This window comes from Perissodus microlepis, chromosome 9 (genome assembly GCF_051167445.1).
Source record: "Perissodus microlepis isolate ML-2025 ecotype Zambia chromosome 9, ASM5116744v1, whole genome shotgun sequence".
Taxonomy (NCBI): domain Eukaryota; kingdom Metazoa; phylum Chordata; class Actinopteri; order Cichliformes; family Cichlidae; genus Perissodus; species Perissodus microlepis.
The window spans coordinates 8,587,511-8,605,048 of record NC_140469.1 but is presented as its reverse complement, the minus strand read 5'-3'; positions in this window follow the sequence as shown (position 1 = coordinate 8,605,048).

Below are 17,538 nucleotides of genomic sequence, written 5' to 3'. Positions count from 1 at the left end.
GTTTTGATTCGTAGACCCCGAAAATGGTGCCGCGCTCCCACAATGCATTGCGGCGTGACATCAACTCCAAAGCCCTATACATTCTAATTCCGTTGTTTTCATTCAAATTCTATTCATTTCATTCTAATTTCATTGTTTTGATTCAAATTCTGTTCTGTTCATTCTATTTCCGTTGCTTTGATTCAAATTCTGTTCTGTTCATTCAAATTCCGTTGTTTGTTTTCAAATTCCGTTGTTTGTTTTCAAATTCCGTTGTTTTGATTCAAATTCTATTCATTTCATTCTAATTCCGTTCTTTTCATTAAAATTCCTCTGTTTTCGTTCAAATGATTTTGTTTTCATTCTAATTCTACTCTTTTTATTCAAATTCTATTGTTTGTTTTAGAATTCTGTTGCTTTCATTCAAACTCTGTTCTATAGGGCTTTGGAGCGTGATGTCACGGGGGTGGGCGTGGAAAGGATTTTGGCCCGATCCGCCATTTTGGGGGTCTAAGCGCAAGCGAAAAAGGAGCGAAGGCACACACAACAGCCATGGTTTGTTCTTGCTGTGTGGTCGGCTGCAATGTTCGATCGCACGACCGGCAAGAGAATAAGCTTGAAAAGCGTTTGTCTTTTCATTGTTTCCCAACCTGGAAGCAACATGAGGCAGCTCGCGTATCGATGTTACCAAACCAAGGCGTCTAGCCTGGATAGCAGCTGTGAGACGAGCTGATATCCAGTTCTCTTCCATCTCCAAATATCTGTTGGTGCTCCAGACATTTTCATTCCGGTAAGTTCTAAATATGTTCATATCACTCTTTATAGCCTATTAGTTTTATTTTCGATGCACTCTGAGCTCATAGCAAATTAGAACAAACATCCTACTGAGTGATTTTGCAGAACTACCTTCTATTTATAGAGTTGCTAATTATTTGGCATTATTGCAGCAAACCAGCCTATGAAATGGATGGCACATCATGACTGGGTTCCAGCGCTACACAAGGGACCTGCTTCAAACATACCACCATGCCAATCAGATTACTTCTTCCATGTGAGGGTGAAGAGGTGACCCTTCTGGATAAGATGGTGAAGGTTTGCTGCGTTTGTTGAACAGTGTGGTAGTAAAACCAGGGAACAATGAAACTTGCTCCTGTTAAATATTCTTAAGTCTTGTGCTGTATAAATAGCGGTATTTTTTCAGAAGATACAGTAAATAAAGTAATGTTAGTAGTGGGTGATATCATGTAAACCCTTCATGATTTTATGTAAACATTTTGTCATTTGTAAACTGTAAATGACATGGATTCTACACTGTAACGGATGTGATGTTCTATAAAGTGGTTTTAATAAATAAAAAAAAAGAGGCAAAAAGTAGTTTGTTTCTTTATTCAACTTTTGAACAGTGGGACTCAGTCAGTACATATTCAGTAAATGCAAATTATTTACACGGCAGTGCACTACAGGCATAAATCTGAACCCCTAGATAAAACATTATAGCAGTGACAACTCCTCCACAGTAGCAGGTGGGATTTTTCTTTTTTGAGGCTCCTTTGACCTTTCGTTACGGATGGTCTGTTTATGTTTTGATCAAGAGCCTTTTTTTGGGCAGCTGAAGAGGAGAAGTCTACCTTATGGCCTCTGACCTGTATCTTGGTCATATTACCCAGCAAAACCCAGTATGCAGGTTCATCTGTAACAGTCCTTGTGCCACAGATCAACATTGTTGCTTCTACATTAAACAGAAGAGAAGCGACGTGGGTGCAGGTCTCCGCGACTCCGGCCTTACAGGTGCAGTGGGCGGCTTCAACCTTCCCTGTGATGCTCACAGTGACCCGTGGCTGCAATGCTGGTTCATTCAGTCTTTGAGAGTGCAGTACCTGAAACACACACAAAGTTCATTGAAAGACAAGAACTATGAGCCAAGGCCGACATAAATGTGTTTTATCTACTTTATCATAAATGTAACAAAGTGTTTAGAAAATTTGCACATACATGTAATTTTTCATTTCTTTATGTGTCCATCTATAGAACGCTGCATGATATATTCTAAATCTGCCTGTTCTCTGTCAGAAACCTGCCTGCAGAAAATGAACCTAAAGTATGTAATGCAAGGATGTCATCACTTTAGAGATGGAGAAAGCATAAAGTGACAATTATGAATCACTTAATATGATAAGGAGATTCTGCAGGTCATTAATCAATGTATAAAATTAAAATAAAATGTATTTTTAGTGACACAGGATACAAATATGGAAGCAAGATGTATAATTAGAATTATTTATAATAAATATCAATAAATCATTGCAATTTCTTTAACCATAAAGAATAACTAAATCCTTCAGGACAATGTCACACACAACTCACTATGTTATCCATCTAACAGCCTCCACATGTTATCACTGTAATTTCCCCTCATGAATGAATTTATGCTGCACTAATGTGAATGTTTGCAGGGAAATCAAACGCATTTTACTCGCAGTCCTCGAGCTGACTTACCTTTGTTTGGATGACGACTTGTACGCGCTGATTCCACAGATAAGGTACGAAAATATATCAGGCTACGTCAATAGCGGTTGGTCTTCTGGGTTTCTACTCCACGGCCGTGTTTCATACGGGTCCACATTTCCAATGCACGTTATTTTCTGCAAGAACCGCCGCTTCGCCTCTGGACGAAATCGGTCTCTATACAGTCCATTCTCTTTTGAGCTGCTTTTAAGCATCTTGTAATCGTCGTTCCAACACAGTGTGTTTGTTTTGATTCGTAGACCCCGAAAATGGTGCCGCGCTCCCACAATGCATTGCGGCGTGACGTCAACTCCAAAGCCCTATACATTGTAATTCCGTTGTTTTCATTCAAATTCTATTCATTTCATTCTAATTCTGTTGTTTTCATTCAAATTTCATTGTTTTGATTCAAATTCTGTTCTGTTCATTCTATTTCCGTTGTTTTGATTCAAATTCTGTTCTGTTCATTCTATTTCCGTTGTTTTGATTCAAATTCTGTTCTCTTCATTCAAATTCCGTTGTTTGTTTTCAAATTCCGTTGTTTGTTTTCAAATTCCGTTGTTTTGATTCAAATTCTATTCATTTCATTCTAATTCCGTTCTTTTCATTAAAATTCCTCTGTTTTCGTTCAAATGATTTTGTTTTCATTCTAATTCTATTCATTTCATTCAAATTTCATTGTTTTGATTCAAATTCTGTTCTGTTCATTCTATTTCCGTTGCTTTGATTCAAATTCTGTTCTGTTCATTCAAATTCCGTTGTTTGTTTTCAAATTCCGTTGTTTTGATTCAAATTCTATTCATTTCATTCTAATTCCGTTCTTTTCATTAAAATTCCTCTGTTTTCGTTCAAATGATTTTGTTTTCATTCTAATTCTACTCTTTTTATTCAAATTCTATTGTTTGTTTTAGAATTCTGTTGCTTTCATTCAAACTCTGTTCTATAGGGCTTTGGAGCGTGATGTCACGGGGGTGGGCGTGGAAAGGATTTTGGCCCGATCCGCCATTTTGGGGGTCTAAGCGCAAGCGACAAAGGAGCGAAGGCACACACAACAGCCATGGTTTGTTCTTGCTGTGTGGTCGGCTACAATGTTTGATCGCACGACCGGCAAGAGAATAAGCTTGAAAAGGGTTTGTCTTTTCATTGTTTCCCAACCTGGAAGCAACATGAGGCAGCTCGTGTATCGATGTTACCAAACGAAGGCGTCTAGCCTGGATAGCAGCTGTGAGACGAGCTGATATCCAGTTCTCTTCCATCTCCAAATATCTGTTGGTGCTCCAGACATTTTCATTCCGGTAAGTTCTAAATATGTTCATATCACTCTTTATAGCCTATTAGTTTTATTTTCGATGCACTCTGAGCTCATAGCAAATTAGAACAAACATCCTACTGAGTGATTTTGCAGAACTACCTTCTATTTATAGAGTTGCTAATTATTTGGCATTATTGCAGCAAACCAGCCTATGAAATGGATGGCACATCATGACTGGGTTCCAGCGCTACACAAGGGACCTGCTTCAAACATACCACCATGCCAATCAGATTACTTCTTCCATGTGAGGGTGAAGAGGTGACCCTTCTGGATAAGATGGTGAAGGTTTGCTGCGTTTGTTGAACAGTGTGGTAGTAAAACCAGGGAACAATGAAACTTGCTCCTGTTAAATATTCTTAAGTCTTGTGCTGTATAAATAGCGGTATTTTTTCAGAAGATACAGTAAATAAAGTAATGTTAGTAGTGGGTGATATCATGTAAACCCTTCATGATTTTATGTAAACATTTTGTCATTTGTAAACTGTAAATGACATGGATTCTACACTGTAACGGATGTGATGTTCTATAAAGTGGTTTTAATAAATAAAAAAAAAGAGGCAAAAAGTAGTTTGTTTCTTTATTCAACTTTTGAACAGTGGGACTCAGTCAGTACATATTCAGTAAATGCAAATTATTTACACGGCAGTGCACTACAGGCATAAATCTGAAGCCCTAGATAAAACATTATAGCAGTGACAACTCCTCCACAGTAGCAGGTGGGATTTTTCTTTTTTGAGGCTCCTTTGACCTTTCGTTACGGATGGTCTGTTTATGTTTTGATCAAGAGCCTTTTTTTGGGCAGCTGAAGAGGAGAAGTCTACCTTATGGCCTCTGACCTGTATCTTGGTCATATTACCCAGCAAAACCCAGTATGCAGGTTCATCTGTAACAGTCCTTGTGCCACAGATCAACATTGTTGCTTCTACATTAAACAGAAGAGAAGCGACGTGGGTGCAGGTCTCCGCGACTCCGGCCTTACAGGTGCAGTGGGCGGCTTCAACCTTCCCTGTGATGCTCACAGTGACCCGTGGCTGCAATGCTGGTTCATTCAGTCTTTGAGAGTGCAGTACCTGAAACACACACAAAGTTCATTGAAAGACAAGAACTATGAGCCAAGGCCGACATAAATGTGTTTTATCTACTTTATCATAAATGTAACAAAGTGTTTAGAAAATTTGCACATACATGTAATTTTTCATTTCTTTATGTGTCCATCTATAGAACGCTGCATGATATATTCTAAATCTGCCTGTTCTCTGTCAGAAACCTGCCTGCAGAAAATGAACCTAAAGTATGTAATGCAAGGATGTCATCACTTTAGAGATGGAGAAAGCATAAAGTGACAATTATGAATCACTTAATATGATAAGGAGATTCTGCAGGTCATTAATCAATGTATAAAATTAAAATAAAATGTATTTTTAGTGACACAGGATACAAATATGGAAGCAAGATGTATAATTAGAATTATTTATAATAAATATGAATAAATCATTGCAATTTCTTTAACCATAAAGAATAACTAAATCCTTCAGGACAATGTCACACACAACTCACTATGTTATCCATCTAACAGCCTCCACATGTTATCACTGTAATTTCCCCTCATGAATGAATTTATGCTGCACTAATGTGAATGTTTGCAGGGAAATCAAACGCATTTTACTCGCAGTCCTCGAGCTGACTTACCTTTGTTTGGATGACGACTTGTACGCGCTGATTCCACAGATAAGGTACGAAAATATATCAGGCTACGTCAATAGCGGTTGGTCTTCTGGGTTTCTACTCCACGGCCGTGTTTCATACGGGTCCACATTTCCAATGCACGTTATTTTCTGCAAGAACCGCCGCTTCGCCTCTGGACGAAATCGGTCTCTATACAGTCCATTCTCTTTTGAGCTGCTTTTAAGCATCTTGTAATCGTCGTTCCAACACAGTGTGTTTGTTTTGATTCGTAGACCCCGAAAATGGTGCCGCGCTCCCACAATGCATTGCGGCGTGACGTCAACTCCAAAGCCCTATACATTCTAATTCCGTTGTTTTCATTCAAATTCTATTCATTTCATTCAAATTTCATTGTTTTCATTCAAATTCTGTTCTGTTCATTCTATTTCCGTTGCTTTGATTCAAATTCTGTTCTGTTCATTCAAATTCCGTTGTTTGTTTTCAAATTCCGTTGTTTTGATTCAAATTCTATTCATTTCATTCTAATTCCGTTCTTTTCATTAAAATTCCTCTGTTTTCGTTCAAATGATTTTGTTTTCATTCTAATTCTACTCTTTTTATTCAAATTCTATTGTTTGTTTTAGAATTCTGTTGCTTTCATTCAAACTCTGTTCTATAGGGCTTTGGAGCGTGATTTCACGGGGGTGGGCGTGGAAAGGATTTTGGCCCGATCCGCCATTTTGGGGGTCTAAGCGCAAGCGACAAAGGAGCGAAGGCACACACAACAGCCATGGTTTGTTCTTGCTGTGTGGTCGGCTACAATGTTCGATCGCACGACCGGCAAGAGAATAAGCTTGAAAAGGGTTTGTCTTTTCATTGTTTCCCAACCTGGAAGCAACATGAGGCAGCTCGTGTATCGATGTTACCAAACGAAGGCGTCTAGCCTGGATAGCAGCTGTGAGACGAGCTGATATCCAGTTCTCTTCCATCTCCAAATATCTGTTGGTGCTCCAGACATTTTCATTCCGGTAAGTTCTAAATATGTTCATATCACTCTTTATAGCCTATTAGTTTTATTTTCGATGCACTCTGAGCTCATAGCAAATTAGAACAAACATCCTACTGAGTGATTTTGCAGAACTACCTTCTATTTATAGAGTTGCTAATTATTTGGCATTATTGCAGCAAACCAGCCTATGAAATGGATGGCACATCATGACTGGGTTCCAGCGCTACACAAGGGACCTGCTTCAAACATACCACCATGCCAATCAGATTACTTCTTCCATGTGAGGGTGAAGAGGTGACCCTTCTGGATAAGATGGTGAAGGTTTGCTGCGTTTGTTGAACAGTGTGGTAGTATAACCAGGGAACAATGAAACTTGCTCCTGTTAAATATTTTAAGTCTTGTGCTGTATAAATAGCGGTATTTTTTCAGAAGATACAGTAAATAAAGTAATGTTAGTAGTGGGTGATATCATGTAAACCCTTCATGATTTTATGTAAACATTTTGTCATTTGTAAACTGTAAATGACATGGATTCTACACTGTAACGGATGTGATGTTCTATAAAGTGGTTTTAATAAATAAAAAAAAAGAGGCAAAAAGTAGTTTGTTTCTTTATTCAACTTTTGAACAGTGGGACTCAGTCAGTACATATTCAGTAAATGCAAATTATTTACACGGCAGTGCACTACAGGCATAAATCTGAAGCCCTAGATAAAACATTATAGCAGTGACAACTCCTCCACAGTAGCAGGTGGGATTTTTCTTTTTTGAGGCTCCTTTGACCTTTCGTTACGGATGGTCTGTTTATGTTTTGATCAAGAGCCTTTTTTTGGGCAGCTGAAGAGGAGAAGTCTACCTTATGGCCTCTGACCTGTATCTTGGTCATATTACCCAGCAAAACCCAGTATGCAGGTTCATCTGTAACAGTCCTTGTGCCACAGATCAACATTGTTGCTTCTACATTAAACAGAAGAGAAGCGACGTGGGTGCAGGTCTCCGCGACTCCGGCCTTACAGGTGCAGTGGGCGGCTTCAACCTTCCCTGTGATGCTCACAGTGACCCGTGGCTGCAATGCTGGTTCATTCAGTCTTTGAGAGTGCAGTACCTGAAACACACACAAAGTTCATTGAAAGACAAGAACTATGAGCCAAGGCCGACATAAATGTGTTTTATCTACTTTATCATAAATGTAACAAAGTGTTTAGAAAATTTGCACATACATGTAATTTTTCATTTCTTTATGTGTCCATCTATAGAACGCTGCATGATATATTCTAAATCTGCCTGTTCTCTGTCAGAAACCTGCCTGCAGAAAATGAACCTAAAGTATGTAATGCAAGGATGTCATCACTTTAGAGATGGAGAAAGCATAAAGTGACAATTATGAATCACTTAATATGATAAGGAGATTCTGCAGGTCATTAATCAATGTATAAAATTAAAATAAAATGTATTTTTAGTGACACAGGATACAAATATGGAAGCAAGATGTATAATTAGAATTATTTATAATAAATATCAATAAATCATTGCAATTTCTTTAACCATAAAGAATAACTAAATCCTTCAGGACAATGTCACACACAACTCACTATGTTATCCATCTAACAGCCTCCACATGTTATCACTGTAATTTCCCCTCATGAATGAATTTATGCTGCACTAATGTGAATGTTTGCAGGGAAATCAAACGCATTTTACTCGCAGTACTCGAGCTGACTTACCTTTGTTTGGATGACGACTTGTACGCGCTGATTCCACAGATAAGGTACGAAAATATATCAGGCTACGTCAATAGCGGTTGGTCTTCTGGGTTTCTACTCCACGGCCGTGTTTCATACGGGTCCACATTTCCAATGCACGTTATTTTCTGCAAGAACCGCCGCTTCGCCTCTGGACGAAATCGGTCTCTATACAGTCCATTCTCTTTTGAGCTGCTTTTAAGCATCTTGTAATCGTCGTTCCAACACAGTGTGTTTGTTTTGATTCGTAGACCCCGAAAATGGTGCCGCGCTCCCACAATGCATTGCGGCGTGACGTCAACTCCAAAGCCCTATACATTGTAATTCCGTTGTTTTCATTCAAATTCTATTCATTTCATTCTAATTCTGTTGTTTTCATTCAAATTTCATTGTTTTGATTCAAATTCTGTTCTGTTCATTCAAATTCCGTTGTTTGTTTTCAAATTCCGTTGTTTGTTTTCAAATTCCGTTGTTTTGATTCAAATTCTATTCATTTCATTCTAATTCCGTTCTTTTCATTAAAATTCCTCTGTTTTCGTTCAAATGATTTTGTTTTCATTCTAATTCTACTCTTTTTATTCAAATTCTATTGTTTGTTTTAGAATTCTGTTGCTTTCATTCAAACTCTGTTCTATAGGGCTTTGGAGCGTGATGTCACGGGGGTGGGCGCGGAAAGGATTTTGGCCCGATCCGCCATTTTGGGGGTCTAAGCGCAAGCGAAAAAGGAGCGAAGGCACACACAACAGCCATGGTTTGTTCTTGCTGTGTGGTCGGCTGCAATGTTCGATCGCACGACCGGCAAGAGAATAAGCTTGAAAAGGGTTTGTCTTTTCATTGTTTCCCAACCTGGAAGCAACATAAGGCAGCTCGTGTATCGATGTTACCAAACGAAGGCGTCTAGCCTGGATAGCAGCTGTGAGACGAGCTGATATCCAGTTCTCTTCCATCTCCAAATATCTGTTGGTGCTCCAGACATTTTCATTCCGGTAAGTTCTAAATATGTTCATATCACTCTTTATAGCCTATTAGTTTTATTTTCGATGCACTCTGAGCTCATAGCAAATTAGAACAAACATCCTACTGAGTGATTTTGCAGAACTACCTTCTATATATAGAGTTGCTAATTATTTGGCATTATTGCAGCAAACCAGCCTATGAAATGGATGGCACATCATGACTGGGTTCCAGCGCTACACAAGGGACCTGCTTCAAACATACCACCATGCCAATCAGATTACTTCTTCCATGTGAGGGTGAAGAGGTGACCCTTCTGGATAAGATGGTGAAGGTTTGCTGCGTTTGTTGAACAGTGTGGTAGTAAAACCAGGGAACAATGAAACTTGCTCCTGTTAAATATTTTAAGTCTTGTGCTGTATAAATAGCGGTATTTTTTCAGAAGATACAGTAAATAAAGTAATGTTAGTAGTGGGTGATATCATGTAAACCCTTCATGATTTTATGTAAACATTTTGTCATTTGTAAACTGTAAATGACATGGATTCTACACTGTAACGGATGTGATGTTCTATAAAGTGGTTTTAATAAATAAAAAAAAAGAGGCAAAAAGTAGTTTGTTTCTTTATTCAACTTTTGAACAGTGGGACTCAGTGAGTACATATTCAGTAAATGCAAATTATTTACACGGCAGTGCACTACAGGCATAAATCTGAACCCCTAGATAAAACATTATAGCAGTGACAACTCCTCCACAGTAGCAGGTGGGATTTTTCTTTTTTGAGGCTCCTTTGACCTTTCATTACGGATGGTCTGTTTATGTTTTGATCAAGAGCCTTTTTTTGGGCAGCTGAAGAGGAGAAGTCTACCTTATGGCCTCTGACCTGTATCTTGGTCATATTACCCAGCAAAACCCAGTATGCAGGTTCATCTGTAACAGTCCTTGTGCCACAGATCAACATTGTTGCTTCTACATTAAACAGAAGAGAAGCGACGTGGGTGCAGGTCTCCGCGACTCCGGCCTTACAGGTGCAGTGGGCGGCTTCAACCTTCCCTGTGATGCTCACAGTGACCCGTGGCTGCAATGCTGGTTCATTCAGTCTTTGAGAGTGCAGTACCTGAAACACACACAAAGTTCATTGAAAGACAAGAACTATGAGCCAAGGCCGACATAAATGTGTTTTATCTACTTTATCATAAATGTAACAAAGTGTTTAGAAAATTTGCACATACATGTAATTTTTCATTTCTTTATGTGTCCATCTATAGAACGCTGCATGATATATTCTAAATCTGCCTGTTCTCTGTCAGAAACCTGCCTGCAGAAAATGAACCTAAAGTATGTAATGCAAGGATGTCATCACTTTAGAGATGGAGAAAGCATAAAGTGACAATTATGAATCACTTAATATGATAAGGAGATTCTGCAGGTCATTAATCAATGTATAAAATTAAAATAAAATGTATTTTTAGTGACACAGGATACAAATATGGAAGCAAGATGTATAATTAGAATTATTTATAATAAATATGAATAAATCATTGCAATTTCTTTAACCATAAAGAATAACTAAATCCTTCAGGACAATGTCACACACAACTCACTATGTTATCCATCTAACAGCCTCCACATGTTATCACTGTAATTTCCCCTCATGAATGAATTTATGCTGCACTAATGTGAATGTTTGCAGGGAAATCAAACGCATTTTACTCGCAGTCCTCGAGCTGACTTACCTTTGTTTGGATGACGACTTGTACGCGCTGATTCCACAGATAAGGTACGAAAATATATCAGGCTACGTCAATAGCGGTTGGTCTTCTGGGTTTCTACTCCACGGCCGTGTTTCATACGGGTCCACATTTCCAATGCACGTTATTTTCTGCAAGAACCGCCGCTTCGCCTCTGGACGAAATCGGTCTCTATACAGTCCATTCTCTTTTGAGCTGCTTTTAAGCATCTTGTAATCGTCGTTCCAACACAGTGTGTTTGTTTTGATTCGTAGACCCCGAAAATGGTGCCGCGCTCCCACAATGCATTGCGGCGTGACGTCAACTCCAAAGCCCTATACATTCTAATTCCGTTGTTTTCATTCAAATTCTATTCATTTCATTCAAATTTCATTGTTTTCATTCAAATTCTGTTCTGTTCATTCTATTTCCGTTGCTTTGATTCAAATTCTGTTCTGTTCATTCAAATTCCGTTGTTTGTTTTCAAATTCCGTTGTTTTGATTCAAATTCTATTCATTTCATTCTAATTCCGTTCTTTTCATTAAAATTCCTCTGTTTTCGTTCAAATGATTTTGTTTTCATTCTAATTCTACTCTTTTTATTCAAATTCTATTGTTTGTTTTAGAATTCTGTTGCTTTCATTCAAACTCTGTTCTATAGGGCTTTGGAGCGTGATGTCACGGGGGTGGGCGTGGAAAGGATTTTGGCCCGATCCGCCATTTTGGGGGTCTAAGCGCAAGCGACAAAGGAGCGAAGGCACACACAACAGCCATGGTTTGTTCTTGCTGTGTGGTCGGCTACAATGTTCGATCGCACGACCGGCAAGAGAATAAGCTTGAAAAGGGTTTGTCTTTTCATTGTTTCCCAACCTGGAAGCAACATGAGGCAGCTCGTGTATCGATGTTACCAAACGAAGGCGTCTAGCCTGGATAGCAGCTGTGAGACGAGCTGATATCCAGTTCTCTTCCATCTCCAAATATCTGTTGGTGCTCCAGACATTTTCATTCCGGTAAGTTCTAAATATGTTCATATCACTCTTTATAGCCTATTAGTTTTATTTTCGATGCACTCTGAGCTCATAGCAAATTAGAACAAACATCCTACTGAGTGATTTTGCAGAACTGCCTTCTATTTATAGAGTTGCTAATTATTTGGCATTATTGCAGCAAACCAGCCTATGAAATGGATGGCACATCATGACTGGGTTCCAGCGCTACACAAGGGACCTGCTTCAAACATACCACCATGCCAATCAGATTACTTCTTCCATGTGAGGGTGAAGAGGTGACCCTTCTGGATAAGATGGTGAAGGTTTGCTGCGTTTGTTGAACAGTGTGGTAGTATAACCAGGGAACAATGAAACTTGCTCCTGTTAAATATTTTAAGTCTTGTGCTGTATAAATAGCGGTATTTTTTCAGAAGATACAGTAAATAAAGTAATGTTAGTAGTGGGTGATATCATGTAAACCCTTCATGATTTTATGTAAACATTTTGTCATTTGTAAACTGTAAATGACATGGATTCTACACTGTAACGGATGTGATGTTCTATAAAGTGGTTTTAATAAATAAAAAAAAGAGGCAAAAAGTAGTTTGTTTCTTTATTCAACTTTTGAACAGTGGGACTCAGTCAGTACATATTCAGTAAATGCAAATTATTTACACGGCAGTGCACTACAGGCATAAATCTGGACCCCTAGATAAAACATTATAGCAGTGACAACTCCTCCACAGTAGCAGGTGGGATTTTTCTTTTTTGAGGCTCCTTTGACCTTTCGTTACGGATGGTCTGTTTATGTTTTGATCAAGAGCCTTTTTTTGGGCAGCTGAAGAGGAGAAGTCTACCTTATGGCCTCTGACCTGTATCTTGGTCATATTACCCAGCAAAACCCAGTATGCAGGTTCATCTGTAACAGTCCTTGTGCCACAGATCAACATTGTTGCTTCTACATTAAACAGAAGAGAAGCGACGTGGGTGCAGGTCTCCGCGACTCCGGCCTTACAGGTGCAGTGGGCGGCTTCAACCTTCCCTGTGATGCTCACAGTGACCCGTGGCTGCAATGCTGGTTCATTCAGTCTTTGAGAGTGCAGTACCTGAAACACACACAAAGTTCATTGAAAGACAAGAACTATGAGCCAAGGCCGACATAAATGTGTTTTATCTACTTTATCATAAATGTAACAAAGTGTTTAGAAAATTTGCACATACATGTAATTTTTCATTTCTTTATGTGTCCATCTATAGAACGCTGCATGATATATTCTAAATCTGCCTGTTCTCTGTCAGAAACCTGCCTGCAGAAAATGAACCTAAAGTATGTAATGCAAGGATGTCATCACTTTAGAGATGGAGAAAGCATAAAGTGACAATTATGAATCACTTAATATGATAAGGAGATTCTGCAGGTCATTAATCAATGTATAAAATTAAAATAAAATGTATTTTTAGTGACACAGGATACAAATATGGAAGCAAGATGTATAATTAGAATTATTTATAATAAATATGAATAAATCATTGCAATTTCTTTAACCATAAAGAATAACTAAATCCTTCAGGACAATGTCACACACAACTCACTATGTTATCCATCTAACAGCCTCCACATGTTATCACTGTAATTTCCCCTCATGAATGAATTTATGCTGCACTAATGTGAATGTTTGCAGGGAAATCAAACGCATTTTACTCGCAGTACTCGAGCTGACTTACCTTTGTTTGGATGACGACTTGTACGCGCTGATTCCACAGATAAGGTACGAAAATATATCAGGCTACGTCAATAGCGGTTGGTCTTCTGGGTTTCTACTCCACGGCCGTGTTTCATACGGGTCCACATTTCCAATGCACGTTATTTTCTGCAAGAACCGCCGCTTCGCCTCTGGACGAAATCGGTCTCTATACAGTCCATTCTCTTTTGAGCTGCTTTTAAGCATCTTGTAATCGTCGTTCCAACACAGTGTGTTTGTTTTGATTCGTAGACCCCGAAAATGGTGCCGCGCTCCCACAATGCATTGCGGCGTGACGTCAACTCCAAAGCCCTATACATTGTAATTCCGTTGTTTTCATTCAAATTCTATTCATTTCATTCTAATTCTGTTGTTTTCATTCAAATTTCATTGTTTTGATTCAAATTCTGTTCTGTTCATTCAAATTCCGTTGTTTGTTTTCAAATTCCGTTGTTTGTTTTCAAATTCCGTTGTTTTGATTCAAATTCTATTCATTTCATTCTAATTCCGTTCTTTTCATTAAAATTCCTCTGTTTTCGTTCAAATGATTTTGTTTTCATTCTAATTCTACTCTTTTTATTCAAATTCTATTGTTTGTTTTAGAATTCTGTTGCTTTCATTCAAACTCTGTTCTATAGGGCTTTGGAGCGTGATGTCACGGGGGTGGGCGCGGAAAGGATTTTGGCCCGATCCGCCATTTTGGGGGTCTAAGCGCAAGCGAAAAAGGAGCGAAGGCACACACAACAGCCATGGTTTGTTCTTGCTGTGTGGTCGGCTGCAATGTTCGATCGCACGACCGGCAAGAGAATAAGCTTGAAAAGGGTTTGTCTTTTCATTGTTTCCCAACCTGGAAGCAACATAAGGCAGCTCGTGTATCGATGTTACCAAACGAAGGCGTCTAGCCTGGATAGCAGCTGTGAGACGAGCTGATATCCAGTTCTCTTCCATCTCCAAATATCTGTTGGTGCTCCAGACATTTTCATTCCGGTAAGTTCTAAATATGTTCATATCACTCTTTATAGCCTATTAGTTTTATTTTCGATGCACTCTGAGCTCATAGCAAATTAGAACAAACATCCTACTGAGTGATTTTGCAGAACTACCTTCTATTTATAGAGTTGCTAATTATTTGGCATTATTGCAGCAAACCAGCCTATGAAATGGATGGCACATCATGACTGGGTTCCAGCGCTACACAAGGGACCTGCTTCAAACATACCACCATGCCAATCAGATTACTTCTTCCATGTGAGGGTGAAGAGGTGACCCTTCTGGATAAGATGGTGAAGGTTTGCTGCGTTTGTTGAACAGTGTGGTAGTAAAACCAGGGAACAATGAAACTTGCTCCTGTTAAATATTTTAAGTCTTGTGCTGTATAAATAGCGGTATTTTTTCAGAAGATACAGTAAATAAAGTAATGTTAGTAGTGGGTGATATCATGTAAACCCTTCATGATTTTATGTAAACATTTTGTCATTTGTAAACTGTAAATGACATGGATTCTACACTGTAACGGATGTGATGTTCTATAAAGTGGTTTTAATAAATAAAAAAAAAGAGGCAAAAAGTAGTTTGTTTCTTTATTCAACTTTTGAACAGTGGGACTCAGTCAGTACATATTCAGTAAATGCAAATTATTTACACGGCAGTGCACTACAGGCATAAATCTGAACCCCTAGATAAAACATTATAGCAGTGACAACTCCTCCACAGTAGCAGGTGGGATTTTTCTTTTTTGAGGCTCCTTTGACCTTTCATTACGGATGGTCTGTTTATGTTTTGATCAAGAGCCTTTTTTTGGGCAGCTGAAGAGGAGAAGTCTACCTTATGGCCTCTGACCTGTATCTTGGTCATATTACCCAGCAAAACCCAGTATGCAGGTTCATCTGTAACAGTCCTTGTGCCACAGATCAACATTGTTGCTTCTACATTAAACAGAAGAGAAGCGACGTGGGTGCAGGTCTCCGCGACTCCGGCCTTACAGGTGCAGTGGGCGGCTTCAACCTTCCCTGTGATGCTCACAGTGACCCGTGGCTGCAATGCTGGTTCATTCAGTCTTTGAGAGTGCAGTACCTGAAACACACACAAAGTTCATTGAAAGACAAGAACTATGAGCCAAGGCCGACATAAATGTGTTTTATCTACTTTATCATAAATGTAACAAAGTGTTTAGAAAATTTGCACATACATGTAATTTTTCATTTCTTTATGTGTCCATCTATAGAACGCTGCATGATATATTCTAAATCTGCCTGTTCTCTGTCAGAAACCTGCCTGCAGAAAATGAACCTAAAGTATGTAATGCAAGGATGTCATCACTTTAGAGATGGAGAAAGCATAAAGTGACAATTATGAATCACTTAATATGATAAGGAGATTCTGCAGGTCATTAATCAATGTATAAAATTAAAATAAAATGTATTTTTAGTGACACAGGATACAAATATGGAAGCAAGATGTATAATTAGAATTATTTATAATAAATATGAATAAATCATTGCAATTTCTTTAACCATAAAGAATAACTAAATCCTTCAGGACAATGTCACACACAACTCACTATGTTATCCATCTAACAGCCTCCACATGTTATCACTGTAATTTCCCCTCATGAATGAATTTATGCTGCACTAATGTGAATGTTTGCAGGGAAATCAAACGCATTTTACTCGCAGTCCTCGAGCTGACTTACCTTTGTTTGGATGACGACTTGTACGCGCTGATTCCACAGATAAGGTACGAAAATATATCAGGCTACGTCAATAGCGGTTGGTCTTCTGGGTTTCTACTCCACGGCCGTGTTTCATACGGGTCCACATTTCCAATGCACGTTATTTTCTGCAAGAACCGCCGCTTCGCCTCTGGACGAAATCGGTCTCTATACAGTCCATTCTCTTTTGAGCTGCTTTTAAGCATCTTGTAATCGTCGTTCCAACACAGTGTGTTTGTTTTGATTCGTAGACCCCGAAAATGGTGCCGCGCTCCCACAATGCATTGCGGCGTGACGTCAACTCCAAAGCCCTATACATTCTAATTCCGTTGTTTTCATTCAAATTCTATTCATTTCATTCAAATTTCATTGTTTTCATTCAAATTCTGTTCTGTTCATTCTATTTCCGTTGCTTTGATTCAAATTCTGTTCTGTTCATTCAAATTCCGTTGTTTGTTTTCAAATTCCGTTGTTTTGATTCAAATTCTATTCATTTCATTCTAATTCCGTTCTTTTCATTAAAATTCCTCTGTTTTCGTTCAAATGATTTTGTTTTCATTCTAATTCTACTCTTTTTATTCAAATTCTATTGTTTGTTTTAGAATTCTGTTGCTTTCATTCAAACTCTGTTCTATAGGGCTTTGGAGCGTGATGTCACGGGGGTGGGCGTTCAAAGGATTTTGGCCCGATCCGCCATTTTGGGGGTCTAAGCGCAAGCGACAAAGGAGCGAAGGCACACACAACAGCCATGGTTTGTTCTTGCTGTGTGGTCGGCTACAATGTTCGATCGCACGACCGGCAAGAGAATAAGCTTGAAAAGGGTTTGTCTTTTCATTGTTTCCCAACCTGGAAGCAACATGAGGCAGCTCGTGTATCGATGTTACCAAACGAAGGCGTCTAGCCTGGATAGCAGCTGTGAGACGAGCTGATATCCAGTTCTCTTCCATCTCCAAATATCTGTTGGTGCTCCAGACATTTTCATTCCGGTAAGTTCTAAATATGTTCATATCACTCTTTATAGCCTATTAGTTTTATTTTCGATGCACTCTGAGCTCATAGCAAATTAGAACAAACATCCTACTGAGTGATTTTGCAGAACTACCTTCTATTTATAGAGTTGCTAATTATTTGGCATTATTGCAGCAAACCAGCCTATGAAATGGATGGCACATCATGACTGGGTTCCAGCGCTACACAAGG